General features: G+C 47.9%; 1 protein-coding gene across 13 annotated transcripts in view; it reads right to left on the bottom strand.

Moving 5' to 3' along the window:
• HOMER2 (homer scaffold protein 2) overlaps window positions 1-18,795 on the bottom strand; it is a 91,024-nt gene that overhangs the window by 43,426 nt on the left and 28,803 nt on the right. The gene's annotated exons all lie outside the window — the stretch shown is intronic.

Below are 18,795 nucleotides of genomic sequence, written 5' to 3' on the forward strand. Positions count from 1 at the left end.
TTTTTGATGGCCCTGGAAAGGTTTCCCACATGGGTGGGAGTTGATACACTTTTTATGTCGTTTTATAATTTGTCGTTCTGCACAATTGTGTCACCACTGGGGTTTCTCGGAGCCTGAAGAATACTTCAGGGGTTTCTCAACAAAACAGGCTGCCTCAGAACAGGCTGCATTTGCTGGCAGGGGCTCATGGGAATTGTAGTCCATGGACATCTGGAGGGCCGCAGTTTGACTACGCCTGTCCTAGAGACTGGTGGTTAGGTTCTTTGAGGTTCAAACCAGCACCCTTAATTGTGCCTGGAAATGACAAAAAGCAAAAAAACAGCCAGTGCAGTTTTCCCAGAAGAGATGGGCTGTGCCGGCTACGGCAGCTCCCTCTCATTCTGACCCAGTTGACGTTTCTGATACTCTTCCCGACGGTGCCGTAAGGTCTCTCTGGGACGCCGCTCGAGCGCGGCTGACGGCTGCAGTGTTGGGCGATGCGCGTCCAGCGCACTTGACAAAGAATTCCCACTGGCGGCCACCGGGATTTGAGCGTATTTCATAAAGGAGTTCACTGTGGCACTGTCAGTGATTCATACCGAGCTGCAATTAAGGCAAACTACTGGGGACCCAGCTTGAAGCTCAAGGAGAGAGACGCAGCTCCGTCAGTCAAGTCCAACCAAAGGACTTTCCCTTCCGGCCACACACAGCCATGCGCACAAAGCAAAGGAAAGGTCTCGCCTCTGACTCGGTGCGCTTGTGTACGTGGGCATGTGCGTCGCATGGAAGTGTGCGGCGGAACAGAAAGTGGCAAAATGAGTCCGTAAGTCTCTGTTTAATGTGCAGTGCTCATGCGCGCGCGCACCGCACAACAGTTGATTAGAGTGGGGACTTCTGGGGCACATTTTGGGACATGCCAAATGCAACAGTCATGGGACCAGGGGGGCATCTGGCCTTGCCGGAGGAGGTGGAACTTTTATCCTCTCCGCAGCTTAGCCATTGTTTCCCAGTTAGATGTGCAATTAAACAGGGTTTATCTGCTGATGTGGGAAAAGGCCAGCAGGAGCACACTTAGCAAAGCTGGTGCTTTGTTGTGGAGTATTCCTACCAGGCAGATTTCAGTCCTTCTGAAAATCAACTTCATGGAATGGAAGCCTTCTGTAGACATGGGTAGACAGCCAGATTGGTGTAGTGGTTAGGAGTGCGGACTTCTAATCTGGCCAGCCTGGTTTGATTCCATGCTCCCCATATACAACCAGCTGGGTGACCTCGGGCTCCCCACAGCACTGATAAAGCTGTTCTGACCGGGCAGTGATATCAGGGCTCTCTCAGCCTCATCTACCTCACAGGGTGTCTGTTGTGGGGAGAGGAAGGGCAAGTGATTGTAAGCCCCTTTGAGACTCCTCCAGTAGAGAAAAGCGGCATACAAGAACCAACTCTTCTTCTTCTGTTTTGACCGAGCAGCAATATCAGGGCTCTCTCAGCCCCACCTCCCTCACAGGGTTTCTGTTGTGGGGAGAGGAAAGGGAAGGCGACTGTAGGCCACTTTGAGACTCCTCCTAAATGTCTAATAAATTTTAAAAATATACACAACGCTAATTAACTCTCACCCATTCGGGAAACCTGTCCAGGTCCTCATGTGCCCCTGGAATTACAACGGACCTCCAGGTTCCACTGACCAGGCTCCCTGGAGAACATGGCAGCTTCTGAGCATGGATTTTATATCATCAATTCCTTGCTGAGTTCCTTCACCTGTCCAAACTCTGCCCTCCTTGCGCTCTGCCCCCAAATCTCTACGCATTTCCCAACCCGGAATTTGCAGCCTTAGGGGCTGGATCGAGAGGGGCGGTCTTATAAATCGATTTAGAAATAAATCAATGGAGCGGGGCGTTGAGGCTGAGTTCACTCTGGTGGCTCAGCTCAGCTCAGCTCTGCTTCACCGTCTCTCCAAGGCTGGGCTGTTTCTCAGCTGATTTGCTCTGATAGCCTGCACAAGTTCTCCAAATGTTTTTTTTCCCCGATCCTGCCTCCCTCTGGTTTTAAACACCACGATGTCTCCTCTGAGCTTTGCAGCAAGGGTGAGTGGCTGTCCTCTTCCTTTCTCCCACTCCGCTCATGTCGCTAAAGACCAAAAAATATTCACAGCGTATCGAATCCGCGGACCATCGAAAGGACATGGAGGTTGCTTTTCCCCCTTTTGCCTGTGTGCTCATTTCCAATTTGCAGGAAACCAATTGGCACAACGGGGAACGGTTCCGTGGGAGGCGTTCCAGAACGCTCTGAGTCATCTGCAAGGCCACACCAGACAGCAAAGTGGAATCCCGAAACCACACGCGCTCAGGGGCTTAATAAATTTGATAAATTAGGGCATTGTTCTGCGAGGTGCTTATTGGATTCCTGCTTCCTTCTCTCGTTTCGGGGCTTCTTCGTCCTTGATTGCATTATTGCTCTGAATTCTCCGAAATGGCTGGGTTCTAAGAAGCAGCTGGCGAGGCACTTTCAGTTCCGCTACCTTAGGGAGCAGAGGGCAGAACGGGTGGGTTAACGCCAGCCTTTCTCGACTTCTTCATCACTGAGAAACCCCTGAGACATTCTTCAGGCTTCGAGGAACCCCAGGAGTGGCTCGATGGTGCAGAATAGGGTTGGGAAGCAGAGCTGTGGACACGCCCACCCGGGGCTCCTCCCCTTCCCCTCCCCTCCAGGCCCATCACTGGCCATTTGGGGAGGGGTGGGTGAGTCAACATGACCATATATGGCCATAAAGGTAAAGGTAAAGGTATCCCCTGTGCAAGCACCGGGTCATATCTGACCCTTGGGCTGACGCCCTCTGGCGTTTTCATGGAAGACTGGTTTGCCAGTGCCTTCCCCAGTCATTACCGTATATATGGCCATATCACCCCGTAAATGCTTTAACAAATGTAGAAAAATTGCATTAAAATCTCACCCATTTGGGAAACCCTTTGAGGACCACCAAGAAACCCCAGGGTTACACGAACCCCTGTTTGAGAAAGTCTGGCTTGCACAATTCCCACGCCCCAGCCCCCATACCGTAATCAGAGTTGAGATGTATACAAGCACCCGTTGAAAGCTTGTGAAACCTTGTGTGGGCAGCTCCCTGTCTGACACCATTTAGCTTTAGGCTGACAGGGCATATGGGGGCTGAAGAGATGCTGGCCCAGATCTCAGCTCTTTTCGCTGGGTTGGTTCAGACCCTGGTTTGGTGCAATGGGAACAAGCTCTACGCCTCATGCTGCATGCCTCCACCCCACCCCACCCTACCACACCCAGGACACTGTGATCCAATCTGGGGTGGAGCCAATTTGCCACCTGCGTTTGAAACGGCAGCACAAAATCTAGTTTGCTAGGAACAGAAGGCTGTATCTGGGGCTAAAACCAGAAAGGCACTCAAATCAGGGTCTACAAGAGCAGGAAGGAGGGCACGTCCTGCTCGACAGAATGTCAAACATGTCTTGGGCGATGGGCCTGAACCGACAGAGTGGGTGGGCCACAAACAGTGGAAATTCCGGATGAGACTCCTCCCCCTCCTCAGGGTTGTCATAAGGCAATTGTACACAGCTATATACATAGCTGTTATTTAGTAGAACATAATTTGTTGGTGAGTAGGTCCTGAAACACAACCAGAGTGATTACAGGAGATACCCCCCCCCCCCATTTGCAAGACCAGTTTTCTTACAAGGAGACAGTGCTAAAAATGTGTACGATTTTTGCACTGGCAGTGTAGGAAAGTGGCACCAAATCACCGCAATCCCATCAGGTTTTCAAGGCTAGAGACATTCACGGGAGGCCTGCTCCTGTGTCACAACCCTGGACTTGCTTGGCGATCTCCTACCAAAATATGAACCAGGACTGACCCTGCTTAGCTTCAAAGATCTAAGGAGATCCGTCTAGCCTGGGCTATTCAGCTCCTAAAGACACATGAAATTAGCTAGAGAGGATCAGGCCAGCTGCACACAGTCTGGTATAAAGCAAGACCAAACTCATTGTAGTTTGGGCCTTCTAGACCAGGGGTAGTCAACCTGTGGTCCTCCAGATGTCCATGAACTACAATTCCTGGCAAATACTGGCAGGGGCTCATGGGAATTGTAGTCCATGAACATCTGGAGGACCACAGGTTGACTACCCCTGTTCTACACCATCCTTCCTTCCAGCCATCCTTTTGACTGTAAGTTGGGCCTTTTGCTTCTGGAACACCTGCTTCGTGGCTTTCGGACTTTGGCATTTTATCTGGACTCTGCACCTTCAGTCTGACCAGGAAACATCTGTGTCGGAGTACTGCAGCCTGACTAAGTATTCTAGGAGAGTTACTTAGCTTGATTATTATCTTCCCAGCTTTGCACAGCTTCTATATTTCTATACTTTGACATATTTCTTTTAATAACCTTATTAATTATGTTCCTGTGGCGTTATCTGGGTTTTGGGGCTTCACTCTAAATCCAGCACCTTGGCCTATTTTGGCTAGAGGTACCAAGTAATTAGCCATATCTAGCGTTCAGCTCCCCCTCCCCAGATCTTCAAGGCTGACCCCTTTTGAGCCCAGCTGATCCATATTCTGGCCACAACCTGAGTGAGAAAAACCATTCTACACCCAATCCTAGAAATGGTTGTGAGTCAAGTGAGATATCCAAAATGACCATTCCAGAAGTCAATAGCTGCCTTGAATCACCATCTAACAGTAGCCATTCTTGGTGATGGAGCAATGCCAAAGCTTAAGAGGACATGGTCCACAGCAGACTTTCTCAGCCAAGGTCTTGTGAAACCCTGGGGTCTCATGATAGCCTTGGAAGGGTTTCCCGAATGGGTGGGAGTTAGTTAATTCTTAATATATTTTCTATTTGTTACTGATTGGGTGATATGACCATATATGTTTATGTTGACCCGTCATTCTCCTCCCCAAATGGCCAATGATGGGCCTGGAGGGGATGGGAAGGGGAGGGGCCCCAGGTGGGCGTGTCCACAGCTCTGCTTCCCAACCCTATTCTGCACGATCCCACCACTTCTGGGGTTTCTCAAAGCCTGAAGAACATTTCAGGGGATTCTCAATGGTAAAAAAGTTAAGTAAGGCTGCACTATGCTAATTTGTTTAATTCACTCATTAACTCTTATGGTATGTCAATCCATGGTGAGAGTTTGTATTTCGGGAAGATCGAACAACACTGTTCTTTTAGTAGACTAGGTTCCCCATAAGATTACTGTGAAACATGTCTTTATTGCTACATTTTGGGTAAGTCTGACAATTCTCCTCTCTCTGACGAAGAGTGCTTGCCCTCGAAAGCTCACGCCTTGAATAAATCTTTGTTGGTCTTCAAGGTGGCCCAGGACTCTTTTTTGGTTGTGCTACTTCAGACCAACACGGCAACCCACTTGAACCTCCCTCTTTTTTGTGACTGTAATAATCACTTAATTGAATTTGTATTTAAGATGTGTATTCTTTAGGAACTTTGCTTTTGTAATTTATTTTTATAGAAAATTATTCACGCTGCCTTTCCATGTCATATAAGCATACACTTTGTTTTCTCAGTCTTTAGCTGGTCTCACACATTTTTTCATGTATATTTTGGAAATTCTAATGCAGATATTGCCTGCTGAGATACCCAATTTAACCAGTGTGGTCTTTGGCCATTCCAGATGTTGTTTTGAATAAACAAGTAACTCTTATCATTGCTCACTAAGAAGCCTGCACTAAAGTGTTTTTCGTTTTTGGCTTTGCTTATCTTGCTACTAGGTGGACATTTGATTGCTCCCCCCCCCCCAAAAAAAGAACAACAAGTAGCAAGGTGGGTGTCAAAATTTAAGCCCCAGCTATATACTGCCTTCAGTGATCTAACTGTGGCATATTTAATACCACTGTCAGAAAGATTCATGAGAATGATTAATTATTAAGTTATTAGTGAGTCTTCCTTTTAATTCAAGGACCATCACACAATGGTGCATAAAAGCAGGACTTTATATTCAATAGCCCAATAAAGCACTAACCATGGGCACTGTCTACCAGGCATACCTTTGGGAACCCTTGTTCAATTGCTCTGTTAACAATGCTGTTGAGAAATTAAACGCGCCAATACACTCATCTCTCCCTTTTTCAAGAGCGGAGGCCTATTTTTATAAATGCAGATGACATGGAGCTCTTTTCAGCCGCACAAGTGGGCTGCCGATGCGGCCGTGAAGAATGTTTTAAATAAATGTTTGCTAGAAAGGAAACCTGAACAATCATTGCACCTAGACAGTATAACAGAGGCACAATCATAGAGTCATAGAGTGGGAAGGGACCTCTGGGGTCATCTGGTCCAGCCACCTGCAGAATGAAGGAAACTCAGAACTACTTGCCCACCCATGGTGACCCCAACTCCATGCCCAGATGGCTCCCCCCAGTTGGCCTTCCATGTACAAGAACTTGGTGATGTACGGAACTGAGATGGACAATTCGGAGGATAATTCAGGGAGCCTCGCCTACCTCAGAGGTTGCCTGTTGCCGGGAAGGAGACTGTAAACCGCTTTGAGACCCCTTCCAGTAGAAAAAGCGGGGTATAAAAACCAACACTTTTCCTCCCCTTCTTCTTTGGATATGTTATGATTTGGAGGAAACAAAAGGTTTCAACCGGCTTCACATTTTAACATCATTGAAATAGATCTGGCCAGTGTCTCTATTACAACACAGACCTGGATGCATTATGCACACGTTGGATAATGCACTTTCAATGCACTTTAGAACTAGATTATCCTGTTCCGCACAGGAAAATCCAGCCGCAAAACCATATTGAAAGTGCATTATCCAACGCGTGCAGAAACGGCTAAGTCTCGTAAACATTAAAAGATGCTGCCAAATAAACCATTAGGGGCAACCTGTATCAATGTGATTCCAGTACCTGGAAGATATGTTTCTACCCTGCAGGAAGCATGCAGAAAAAACAGTCCTCCTCTGAAGCAGAAAGACCTACTTGCTACAATTACAATAATCTGGATTCTAAGTGGGCGGACAAAACTGCAAATGCCCAGCCTTTCAGGGTGTTTCTTTCGCCTTTAATAGCTGCCTATCCGTGTGGTGGGTGAAACCTCTCCTGTTACTATAGCACTGTGGCTGGAGGAACTGTATTTCTCCTTGGGTGGGGGGGAAGCACAGTGGGGAAAGGGATGGAAACCATATTTAGAACAGCACCTGGCAACCCTAGGAGATGAAAGAGAATGCAGGAAGAAGGCGGAGCGCCTTCAAACTCAGGCTATTTGCTTCAGAGACTTAAATCGTAGTATTGCTTTCTGCTAGCAGAAATTAAAACGTCACAAAACGACACGCAAGCTTTTGCATTGCCCAGAACTCTTCTTCCAGCCAGAGGTTCGATTAAGAACAAGGAGGAGGAGGAGGAGAGTTGGTTCTTCTATGCCGATTTTCTCTGTCCGAAGGAGTCCTGTAACACCAGCGCTGGCTCGCTTGAGTTAATCCTCAAGTAGCCATTTTCTCCAGGGGAACGGATGATCTGTCGAATTTACCTGAACGTATTGTAAATTTTGATGTTATCTACAGCAGTGGTCCCCAACCTGCGGGCTGCGGCCCGGTGGCGGGCCGTCAAGGCCATGGAGCCGGGCCGCGATTCCCTCTCCCCGCCCCCCCTGCAGTAAAAAACTTCCCAGGCCGCAAGCTTGTGGCCCAGGAAGCTTCTTACTGCGGGAGGGGGGGAGAGGGAATCAGAGGGTGTGTCTGCGCATGCGCGATGCGCGGGCGGGGCAGTTGCCCTGCCGGTCCTCAGCCTAAAAAAGGTTGGGGACCACTGATCTACAGGGAAGGGCGGGGTATAAGATTGCTGCTGTTGCTGTTGGTCAGTTGTAATTCCAGGAGGTCTCCAAGTTCCACCTGGAAGTTGGTAACCCTAGCCAGATTGTGCGTTCCGGTGCTCGCAGAAGCATGCCGGAGTGCGCCACCCTAGTTGGGATCCTAACTGTGGAACTGAAGCAGCGCTTTCAGATTTGGCCTTCAGCCGCGCAAGGCAGCGTCGAGCCGCTTGGCTGCTCAGAGATGCCACACGGCGCTCTTCACAAAACACCCACCAAAGTTGCATCATGAATTGTTGACGCTTTCCTGTTTTCCCCGCAGGTTATGTACACAGCAGGGGGAGAATCCAAGGCAGCAAAAGCAGATTTACTAAGGTGCTGTTGTTTTGACAAAGGCAGCGCAGCAGAAATAGAATCTGACTGAAGGCTGGGAATGCAGACTGAGACGAAGCTTCCATGGATTTTTTGGGCAGAGTTGGGAAGTCACAAAAACTAGGAAAAGGTGACCTGCTGGGATTCTCCAAGAATTTAAGCTGGGGTGGATTAGAAAATGGGCACCATGCGAGCTGAGGCTAGCCAGGAACTTGTTTCTCACTGTCATGAGTCAAAGGTGGCTTCAGCCATGGCATTTCTCCCATCTGGACAAAGAAAAGCCTGGGCACACCGCAGGCATGAAAATAATGCAAGTATTTCTCTTGCCGAGGCTACAAGCCCAGCTCTCCGACACCGAAAATTGCTCCCAACTTGTTCAATCAATCAATATTAATTTACGGTCATTCCGACCAAAATTAAAATACAAGCAATTAAAAACTAAGACAATTTAAAAAGAGAGAGAGAAAAACAAAACAGTAATAGCACTATACAAATTTTAAAAGATCTGACAACATAAAAACTTTCAGACGTTACATTCAATAGTGAAAACATAGTTCCCAGCCCGTTCAGTGGGGTCTAGCATCTGAATCAGCCCCGGGAACAGGTTCTCAGAAGAATGACTAGACCACCGCAAGATTTTCACGGCCCCTCCCCCCACGGCATCAACATTCGCTTGGCGAAGAGTAACTCTTGGGCACGCTCAAGCAAAAGAGGTAATTAAGTGAAGAATATTAGAAGTCGCACGTCAGCATGACCTGAACAGAATCAAAAACCCCTGTTTGAGTTGCCCCATTTAATAATTTGCGGCCAGGGCCTTATCTATTTCGCTTAGTTCAGGGGTGGACAAACTGTGGCCCTCCAGATGTGCATGGACTACAATTCCCATGAGCCCCTGCCAGCAGATGCTGGCAGGGGCTCAAGGGAATTGTAGTCCATGAACGTCTGGAGGACCACAGGTTGACTACCCCTGGTCTACAAGACAGCGATGGTATGAAAGAAGAAATCCAAAATACCCGGCTTGGAAATACAGACAGAAAAAGTTAAGAACTTTCGGAAGCTCTTTGGGAGAATAAAATGCAGGCAATGAACAAAACAAACAAACAAACAAAAAAACCAAAACACCTTCTTTGACCTCAGGGGGAAAACAGGTTGCACATGATTGTTTCCCAGAACCAAAACTGGAACTGAACACAGGCGAAGGTGACGAATGCACAATATGCTTCTGTCTGCACTTGGTGAAGGGAAATATTTTTCAACAAACTAAATAAATAAATTAAAATAGAATAAAAACTCTAAAAGCAGCGTTGTTTATGTATCTTGTCAGGATGGAAGTATCGAAACAACAAAATTGTGCTTTTTTGAATGTAAACAATATCATCCAATTAGGGAAGAACTTATGACATCTCTCCCACAAACCAGGCAGAATTCTGGGACACTGAAGAAAATGCTGTCTGATAAAAACAGTGACTTCACTTCGGCAGTAGCCAAATTTGCTTGGTTGGCTACCAAGTTTAGGGATATTTGGAAGGAATCTGGAAGAAATATGCCAAAAGCGTGTTGTACTTTCCAAATTTACAATGTTTCTTACATTAGCCAATCTCAAATGTTCACATTGTTGTTATTTATGATTCTTAGAATTTTCCTGTTCTATTTCTTTGTAAGTTTTAATTTATTGTATTTGTATACATTCTATATCCTGGTTAAGGGCTATAATAATCATAAATCTAACCGACAATCATTAATTTAGGGTATCGTGCTCAAATACTTTGGCCACCTCATGAGAAGGAAGGACTCCCTGGAGAAGAGCCTAATGCTGGGAGCGATTGAGGGCAAAAGAGGAAGGGGACGACAGAGAACGAGGTGGCTGGATGGAGTCACTGAAGCAGTCGGTGCAAACTTAAATGGACTCCGGGGAATGTTAGAGGGCAGGAAGGCCTGGAGGACCATTGGCCATGGGGTCGCGATGGGTCGGACACGACTTTGCACCTAACAACAACAACATCATGCTGAGAGTCTGAAACACACCCATCTATTTCTCTAGTTAACACAAGCTGGCCAGCCAGGTCCTCCTTCCACGCCACAAGTAACTGAGTTCCACCCTCCGGGGAACTCAGAACAATCTGAAAGTCCTGTTCACCCCATCCTTGCATGCAAGCTGAAGACATTTCACCCAGAGAATTTCATTGCACAATGCCAATTTGAAAACAGATTCCCCTGGACCTCATCAGACACTCCACACAGAACAGCAAACTGGCTCTGAATGATCTGTCGATCCCTCAAAAGAAGCCTCTCCTCTAATGAAAACCTTCAAATACAAATAGATCTCAAATTTGAACGGATCATCTGCGACACACGACACTTCTGCATCAAGGCAACATCCTAAAATCATAGAATCATAGAGTTGGAAGGGACCTCATGGGTCATCTAGTCCAACCCCTTGCACTATGCAGGACACTCACAACCCTATCGCTCATCCACTGTCACCTGCCACCCCCTTGAACCTTCAGAGAATCCGCCTCCCCATCAGATGGCTCTCCAGCCTCTGATTAAAAATTTCCAAAGATGGAGAACCCACCACCTCCCGAGGAAGCCTGTTCCACTGAGAAACCACTCTAACTATCAGGAACTTCTTCCGGATGTTTAGACAGAATTTCTTTTGAATCAATTTCATCCCATTGGTTCTGATCTGTCCCTCTGGGGCAAGAGAGAACAATTCTGCTCCGTCCTCCATATGGCGCCCTTTTAAATACTTGAAGATGGTTATCAGATCCCCTCTCAGTCATCTCCACTCCAGGCTAAGCTGGAAGTTAGAAGTACAGCAAAAATTGAGTCCAATAGCACCTTTAAGCCCAATTTATTCAAGGCGTGAGCTTTTGACTGCAGGCACTCTTCCTCAGACTAAATGAGCAACCATCATAAGTGTAGAGACATAAGGCAAAAGGAAATGGTGGCAAGTTGGTAAGCTGTGTCATAATATCCAAATTAAGCCACATGATCCTTCTTTGCTAAAACAGCTAATCAGACCTCTTGAGTTCAGTTGTTTTTCACAAATACACGGGAGAAACAAAACTGTTCATGCTGGTAATTAATAGCAGACACTTTCCCAGTTGTGAAAAGAAACAATTAAAAGAGATTAGTTGCTGGCCCCATCCGTCTTAAAGGCGCTACTGGACTCAATTTTGGTTGTGCTACTTCAGACCAACAGACCATCCTCTAGATCTGAATGACAGGGACGTTTCAGACTGGCTGTTTCATTTAGGGTCAGCGCAGGCAAGATGACCATCTATCTATTTATATAAACTCTTCTTTGATGCCCCCACTGGAACCACTGTGGACCAAGATTAGGTTTCCTGCTCGTGGACAAATGCTACAGCCACTCAAATGCATCTGACAGGGTAGGTGGTCAAAGATCAACCAATATCCAGATGGACTTTTGTCTGCCTTGCCCTGTACTGATGGAAAGCACTTCCCTGGTATCTCAGAATGTTTACATGGGAAGGCCAGATATCGAACTTGGGACCTTCTGCAAATAAAACAGGTACTTCACTTCTGTCCAAAGTTACCACCCTGTAAAAACAGAACTGTGCTCCAACAAAGGAGCGACAAAATCCTGCACTTTTATTGTCCCTACCCCATTTCCACGTGATTTACTACAAGTCCTACACCTGCGGCATCCTCACTAACTTTCTAACTGTATTAGTATTTCCATTAGAAAACTAACGCAGTGTACTAGTTAAAATGCTGGACGAAGAAGAGCCAGTTTGGTGTAGTGGTTAGGAGTGCGGACTTCTAATCTGGCATGCCAGGTTCGATTCTGCACTCCCCCACATGCAACCAGCTGGGTGACCTTGGGCTCGCCACAGTGCTGATAAAGCTGTTCTGACCGAGCAGTAATATCAGGGCTCTCTCAGCCTCACCCACTTCACAGGGTGTCTGTTGTGGGGAGAGGAATGGGAAGGCGACTGTAAGCCACTTTGAGACTCCTTCGGGTAGAGAAAAGCGGCATATAAGAACCAGATCTTCTTCTTCTTCTTCTATGCTATTTTTCTCTACCCGAAGGAGTCTCAAAGCAGCTTACAGTCGCCTTCCCATTCCTCTCCCCACAACAGACACCCTGTGGGGTGGGTGAGGCTGAGAGAGCCCTGATATCACTGCTTGGTCAGAACACCTTTCTCAGTGCTGTGGCAAACCCAAGGTCACCCAGCTGGCTGCATGTGGGGGAGCAGGAAATCAAACCCAGCTAGCCAGATTAGAAGCCTGCACTCCTAACCACAACACCAAACTTGGCACGGGGGGGGGGGGGAACCCAGGTTCAAATCACCACCCAACATGAAGTCTGGGCCAAACATGCTCTCAGATTGATCTACTTCCCAGGGATGCTGGGAAAACTAAATGAGGCAGAGGGAGCCATGCACGCCACCCAGAACGCCTTGGAAGCAGGATGAAGGAGCAACAAACAAGTCCGATAAGTTATCCGTAATTTTCCAGTGAATCAAACAGGCGGAGTGACTCTTATCTTCACCACTGGCGAGTGTTCGGCCTTCTATTTATACCCAGCGTTCCAGCATCTTTGTCCTTCTGTTATCAGAGCACGGGTACTGAAAAGAATGCCGGGCACGAAACCTGGGATTAGCAACCATTTGAAGTCCCGACACTCTCTCTCTCTCTCTCTCTTTTAATTTGCAGAGGGGCCAAATGCCACTCGGTTCCTCACAGCAGAATTGGCACCAAAAATTCCACTCACAGCAAAATTTAGACCCAGGTATTCATCGCTCAGAGCCTCTTGTGGCGCAGAGTGGTAAGGCAGCAGACATGCAGTCTGAAGCTCTGCCCATGAGGCTGGGAGTTCGATCTCAGCAGCCGGCTCAAGGTCGACTCAGCCTTCCATCCTTCCGAGGTCGGTAAAATGAGGACCCAGCTTGCTGGGGGGTAAACGGTAATGACTGGGGAAGGCACTGGCAAACCACCCCGTATTGAGTCTGCCATGAAAATGCAGACATGACTCAGTGCTTGCACAGGGGATGCCTTTACCTTTTCATCGCTCCTTCCAAAGGACGTCTCCGCACAGTGAAGGTTCTAGCCTACCCAGAACAAGCTGCGGAAACATATCTGAGTGGCAACTTGGACCAGCTCCTCTCCAGGCCTACTCCGGATCTCCACCACCTCAGGGCTCTTACCTGTGGATAGCCAGGGTGGGGTCCAAACTCAAATTCCCAAGGGTATCATGGGGTTTTCCGGCCTCTCCCCTCCTGCTCCTGAACCCCATGAAAAGCTCTCGAGGGGAAGACGGGATCCTAAGGAATTACGCGAAGAGGGTTTGCACTGAGAAGGTGGACATTGCAGGTTTCGCCTGGATCCAACCCCAATTTTGGATCCCTCCCATGTGCCTTTTGGTAGAATGCTGAACGGGACAAGGAAGACGCTGATAAGTTAAAGGCGAAAGATTTACGCAAGCTGAAGAGAAACCAGAGTATCACCTCTCGACCTTTTGGCTGAGATCAAGTGAAAACGCTGATTATTACAGCTATATCTGATCTTCTGGGTGTTATTTTGAGTTGCTAGATGTGACTAGACCGGCCTTTCTCAACTTTTTTACCTTGAGAAACCCCGGAAACATTCTTCAAGCTTTGAGAGAGTGGTGCAATTGTGCAGAATACGGTTGGGAAGCAGAGCTGTGGACACGCCCACTTGAGGCCCCTCCCCTCCCCACCCCCTCCAGGCCCCTCATTGGCCATTGGGGGGGGCAGGTTGACATACCCATATATGGACATATCACCCAATAAATGCTTAACACATTTTGGAAATAAATTAAAAATTAATTAGCTCCCACCCGTTTGGGAAACCCTTCCTGGGCCGTCAAGAAACCCTGACTGAGAAAGCCTGGATTAGACAAATATCTAAGTTCAGGATTGCTCTTGTACCACTGGGATCCAATTTAAAAAAAACGGGTGCATGAGATTCAGTGCAGGCATTATCACATATCAAAATCACAGTAAATAAAGCCATGGCAAAATGTATTATCCATCCAGTTTATATTCTCTTCTCATAGGTGGGTTTCCAAAAAATAATCCGATTTTGCAATGGGAAGATCGTCAATTGCACTGATCTTATATTACTTCCCAGACCTTAATTCCTTCGCATAAAGTTCTGGACATATTTCCCGGCGTTTCCCCCAAGGTGAGTCTTGCAGCTGTTATCAAGGAGAGCTCTACAGCTCATGACATCCTGGAGCTGCAACAAATTTTAGATCCTTTCAGAGGAAAGCTGGAAGGCTTAATGGCAATTTTCTCCTGCAGGCCACGATTCCCCACAGCTGTCGGACCTGGATCGTTTCCATACCGGAGGTTTTGCGCTGGCTGCAGGCTGCAGTTTGAGGCTGCCCCACCTCTTCCTACTCCCGCATGGAGGAGCCATCTGGCCCGGTGAACCTCACCCACCCTGGATTTGTGCACCTATATGGGCAGCAGAGTTCCCAGTGCAGAAATGGTTCTGGTTTCTGTCGATAAGACAGAGCAAGGTTTGCAAGGCCTGGACCCAGCCCAAGGCTGGTGCACACATGGGTTTTGCAGACTGGTGTTCACGGGGGACTCAGTTGCCCCTCAGGCAATCTCTTCAGCATGCAGATTCATGATCGTCATGGTGGGAACTGACGCCAAGTTTCAGCCAATGTATTTATTTATAAATATATTAATAGACAGCCCTCTTGAACCAATCATCTCAGGGTGGCATTTGGACAGATCCTGCGTTGAGCAGGGGGTTGGACTAGATGGCCTGTATGGCCCCTTCCAAATCTATGATTCTATGATTCTATGAGCAGGGGGTTGGACTAGATGGCCTGTATGGCCCCTTCCAACTCTATGATTCTATGATTCTATGAGCAGGGGGTTGGACTAGATGGCCTGTATGGCCCCTTCCAACTCTATGATTCTGTGATTCTATGAGCAGGGGGTTGGACTAGATGGCCTGTATGGCCCCTTCCAACTCTATGATTCTGTGATTCTATCCTGCGTAGAGCAGGGGGTTGGACTAGATGGCCTGTGTGGCCCCTTCCAACTCTATGATTCTGTGATTCTATGAGCAGGGGGTTGGACTAGATGGCCTGTATGGCCCTTTCCAACTCTATGATTCTGTTATTCTATGAGCAGGGGGTTGGACTAGATGGCCTGTATGGCCCCTTCCAACTCTATGATTCTGTGATTCTATCCTGCGTAGAGCAGGGGGTTGGACTAGATGGCCTGTGTGGCCCCTTCCAACTCTATGATTCTGTGATTCTATGAGCAGGGGGTTGGACTAGATGGCCTGTATGGCCCCTTCCAACTCTATGATTCTGTGATTCTATGAGCAGGGGGTTGGACTAGATGGCCTGTATGGCCCCTTCCAACTCTATGATTCTGTGATTCCATGCAGGGGAATAAACAGTAAGAAGAGGAAGAGTTGGTTTTCAAACCCTGCTTTTCTCAAAGTGGCTGACAATCACCTCCCCTCTGTCTCTCCACCACAGATACCCTGTGAGGTAGATGGAGCCGAGAGAGCTCTGCAAGAACTGCTCGGCGAGCACAACAACTTGTGACGAGCCCAGCCGGCTGCAGGTGGAGGAGCAGGGAATCGAACCCGGCTCACCGGACTAGAAGCTGCCGCTCTTAACCACAACACCGCACTGTAAAAGACATAAATGCAGGTGGAAACTACTAAAAAGCTAACAATGTGGTGTCATTCACAGAATCGCTCTCTGATGATCATCTATGGCCGGGGTAGTCAACCTGTGGTCCTCCAGATGTCCATGGACTACAATTCCCATGAGCACCTGCCAACGTTTGCTGGCTGGGGCTCATGGGAATTGTAGTCCATGGACCTCTGGAGGACCACAGGTTGACTACCCCTGATCTATGGGAGGAAAGATGTAGAAGGAGCACCCTAAGCCATGATGTTCCTAGTTTTTCCAGGCACACGGGCATCAACCATACGCCCAGCAGACGAGCTCAGTCTTACAGGCCCTACGGAACTGTGCTAGCTCCGTCAGGACTCTGATGTCCTCCAGTAGGGTTTTGCAATACATATATTATATTTTGCAATCCAATATATTATACAGCTCAAAACCAAAGCCAGTCAAATAAGGCAAATGTACAGATAAAGGCAACCAGCCTGGCAAAGGAGCTGATCTGGAACAGTTCTTCTCCACGGAAGGGTCTGTTGTGCTTGCAGCTTTTTCATTTAGGAACAACAACAAAAAATGACTCCTTGGGGGACGAGCCGCAAGGAAAGACTTATAAAATTCTGAATCGGCATGCCGAGAAACACGTCCTCCTTCCTTCCTGGCCGTCCTAGGACCCTGGGGGGTCGCTTGGTAAACTGAGCTGACAGAAGAGGCCGGGCGCACTCAAAAGGGCATGGCGCATAACAGGCTTACGGGATTCTCTGTCACATAATGCAGCCACCGGCAGGGGCTCAGATAACGTTAAAAGGGGGAGCAGACAGATTAATGGAGAATCGACCTATCAACAGCTATTAGCGATGGTAGCTAAGTAGAAGCCATAGACGGGCGGGATGCAGCGTGGCTCAACAAACAAAGAAAGGAAAAATGAGCTCGTGGGCATTCCAAAGGCATCCTGGCCGGCTCCTGTGGAAAACAGGAGGTCAGAATAGATGGCGCCTGGTTCGACTCCAGAACCAGCTCTTCCCATGCTCTTGCGTTCAGCAGATTCTCTAAGAGCAACGAGCCCTGCAAATCATTAATATGTGGGGAAAGACATGCAGTTTAGCCCAGGAACAAATTCGTATAGTGGAAGAGCCATGGGCATACATCTGCCACTATTGGGAATGAAAGCATGAGCCCAATGTGCTTCCCTGGACCAAAACTAGAATCACAGAATCATAGAGTTGGGCCATGCAGGCCATCTAGTCCAACTCCCTGATCATAGAATCATAGAATCATAGAATCATAGAATCATAGAATCATAGAATCATAGAATCATAGAGTTGGAAGGGGCCATGCAGGCCATCTAGTCCAACTCCCTGATCATAGAATCATAGAATCATAGAATCATAGAATCATAGAATCATAGAATCATAGAATCATAGAATCATAGAATCATAGAATCATAGAATCATAGAATCATAGAGTTGGAAGGGGCCATGCAGGCCATCTAGTCCAACTCCCTGATCATAGAATCATAGAATCATAGAATCATAGAATCATAGAATCATAGAATCATAGAATCATAGAATCATAGAATCATAGAATCATAGAATCAGAATCATAGAATCATAGAATCATAGAATCATAGAATCATAGAATCATAGAGTTGGAAGGGGCCACACAGGCCATCTAGTCCAACCCCCTGCTCAACGCAGGATCAGCCCTTAGCATCCTAAAACTGGCATGGAGTCATTGCCCAACCAAACATTTGGAGGCAGTTCTGTGTTATCTCACAAACGGATAACATTCTCAAGGTCCCACTGCCCTCTCTAGGGCCGCTCGCATGCCTTGCCGTCAGCAGGGACCGAAGTGTGGCGACAGGACACAAAACAGAGAGCCACTCACATGCGGAAGCTGAAATGGGCAGCTAGTGAAGTGCCAGTTCAGAAGAAGAGTTGGGCTTTATGCCCTGCTTTTCACTGCCCCAAGGAGTTTCAAGGTGGATTACATTCGCCTTCCCTTCCGCACAACAGACACCCTGGCAGGGGCTCATGGGAATTGTCGTCCATGGACATCTGGAGGACCACAGGTTGACTACCCCTAGACTAGATGACCCTGGACGTCCCTTTCATCTCTATGATTCTAAGCCACCCCACCAGCTTTATTGCACAACCCCTGTCCTCAGGGGAGGCCAAACTGTAGGCTCTGCAGATATCCATGGACTACAATTCCCATGAGCCCCTGGGAATTATAGCCCATGGACATCTTCAGAGCCACAGTTTGGCCACCCCTGAGGTCAGTAATAAGAAGTCAGTAAGGTCAGTAAGAAGTAAGGTCAGTAAGAAGACATTAAGTCTTCTCTCACTGCAAGCGTTTGCCGAATGTTTACTTTTCATGGGGACTGGGAGGTCAAGCGCCGCTTGCTTGACGCATCCATCTCGGGAAGTATATCTCAGAACGAGACTGGATCCTGAAACTCGGAGCGTCATTTGGTTTGTTTTCAGAAGGCAGGGCACTGCTATCGAAACGTGCAGATTTATGGCATTTCTATGCGAGTTTTCCGGTTGGAGGCTGTTTGAAGACATCGCTGCGGTAAAGTTCTAGCGAGGCCGGTCAGCCGACCAGACGGCCGAAGAGGCCCTTCCGACATACAGTCAAAGAGCGTTTACGTCAACCTTCGAGCTCTCGGAGGCCGTGTAGGCCTTCTGCTCTTAAGGCAGAGATATTTTCCCCCTTCCGGTTTCACATATTTTTAGACTGGGGATGAGCGACAGGGAGAGAGCTCAAGGTGGACAGAGGCAGCCCTTACAGCGGGAGAAATGTATTCCTTCTTCCCCACTCCCTTCACCTCCGGTCAAAAAGGCACTGCGGGATTTGTTGAATCGATGCCAAAAATAAAAACACCCTGCAGGAGCTGTTTGACAAACCAGATGTGGACGCTTCTTCCAACTCCAACTTGATAGGCTCTGATGTCCAAATCTCAGGCCTCCCTCCTCCAGCTCTCCTTTCCTCTGTCCACACCCCCT

The sequence above is a fragment of the Paroedura picta genome, chromosome 18 (genome assembly GCF_049243985.1).
Source record: "Paroedura picta isolate Pp20150507F chromosome 18, Ppicta_v3.0, whole genome shotgun sequence".
Lineage (NCBI taxonomy): Eukaryota > Metazoa > Chordata > Lepidosauria > Squamata > Gekkonidae > Paroedura > Paroedura picta.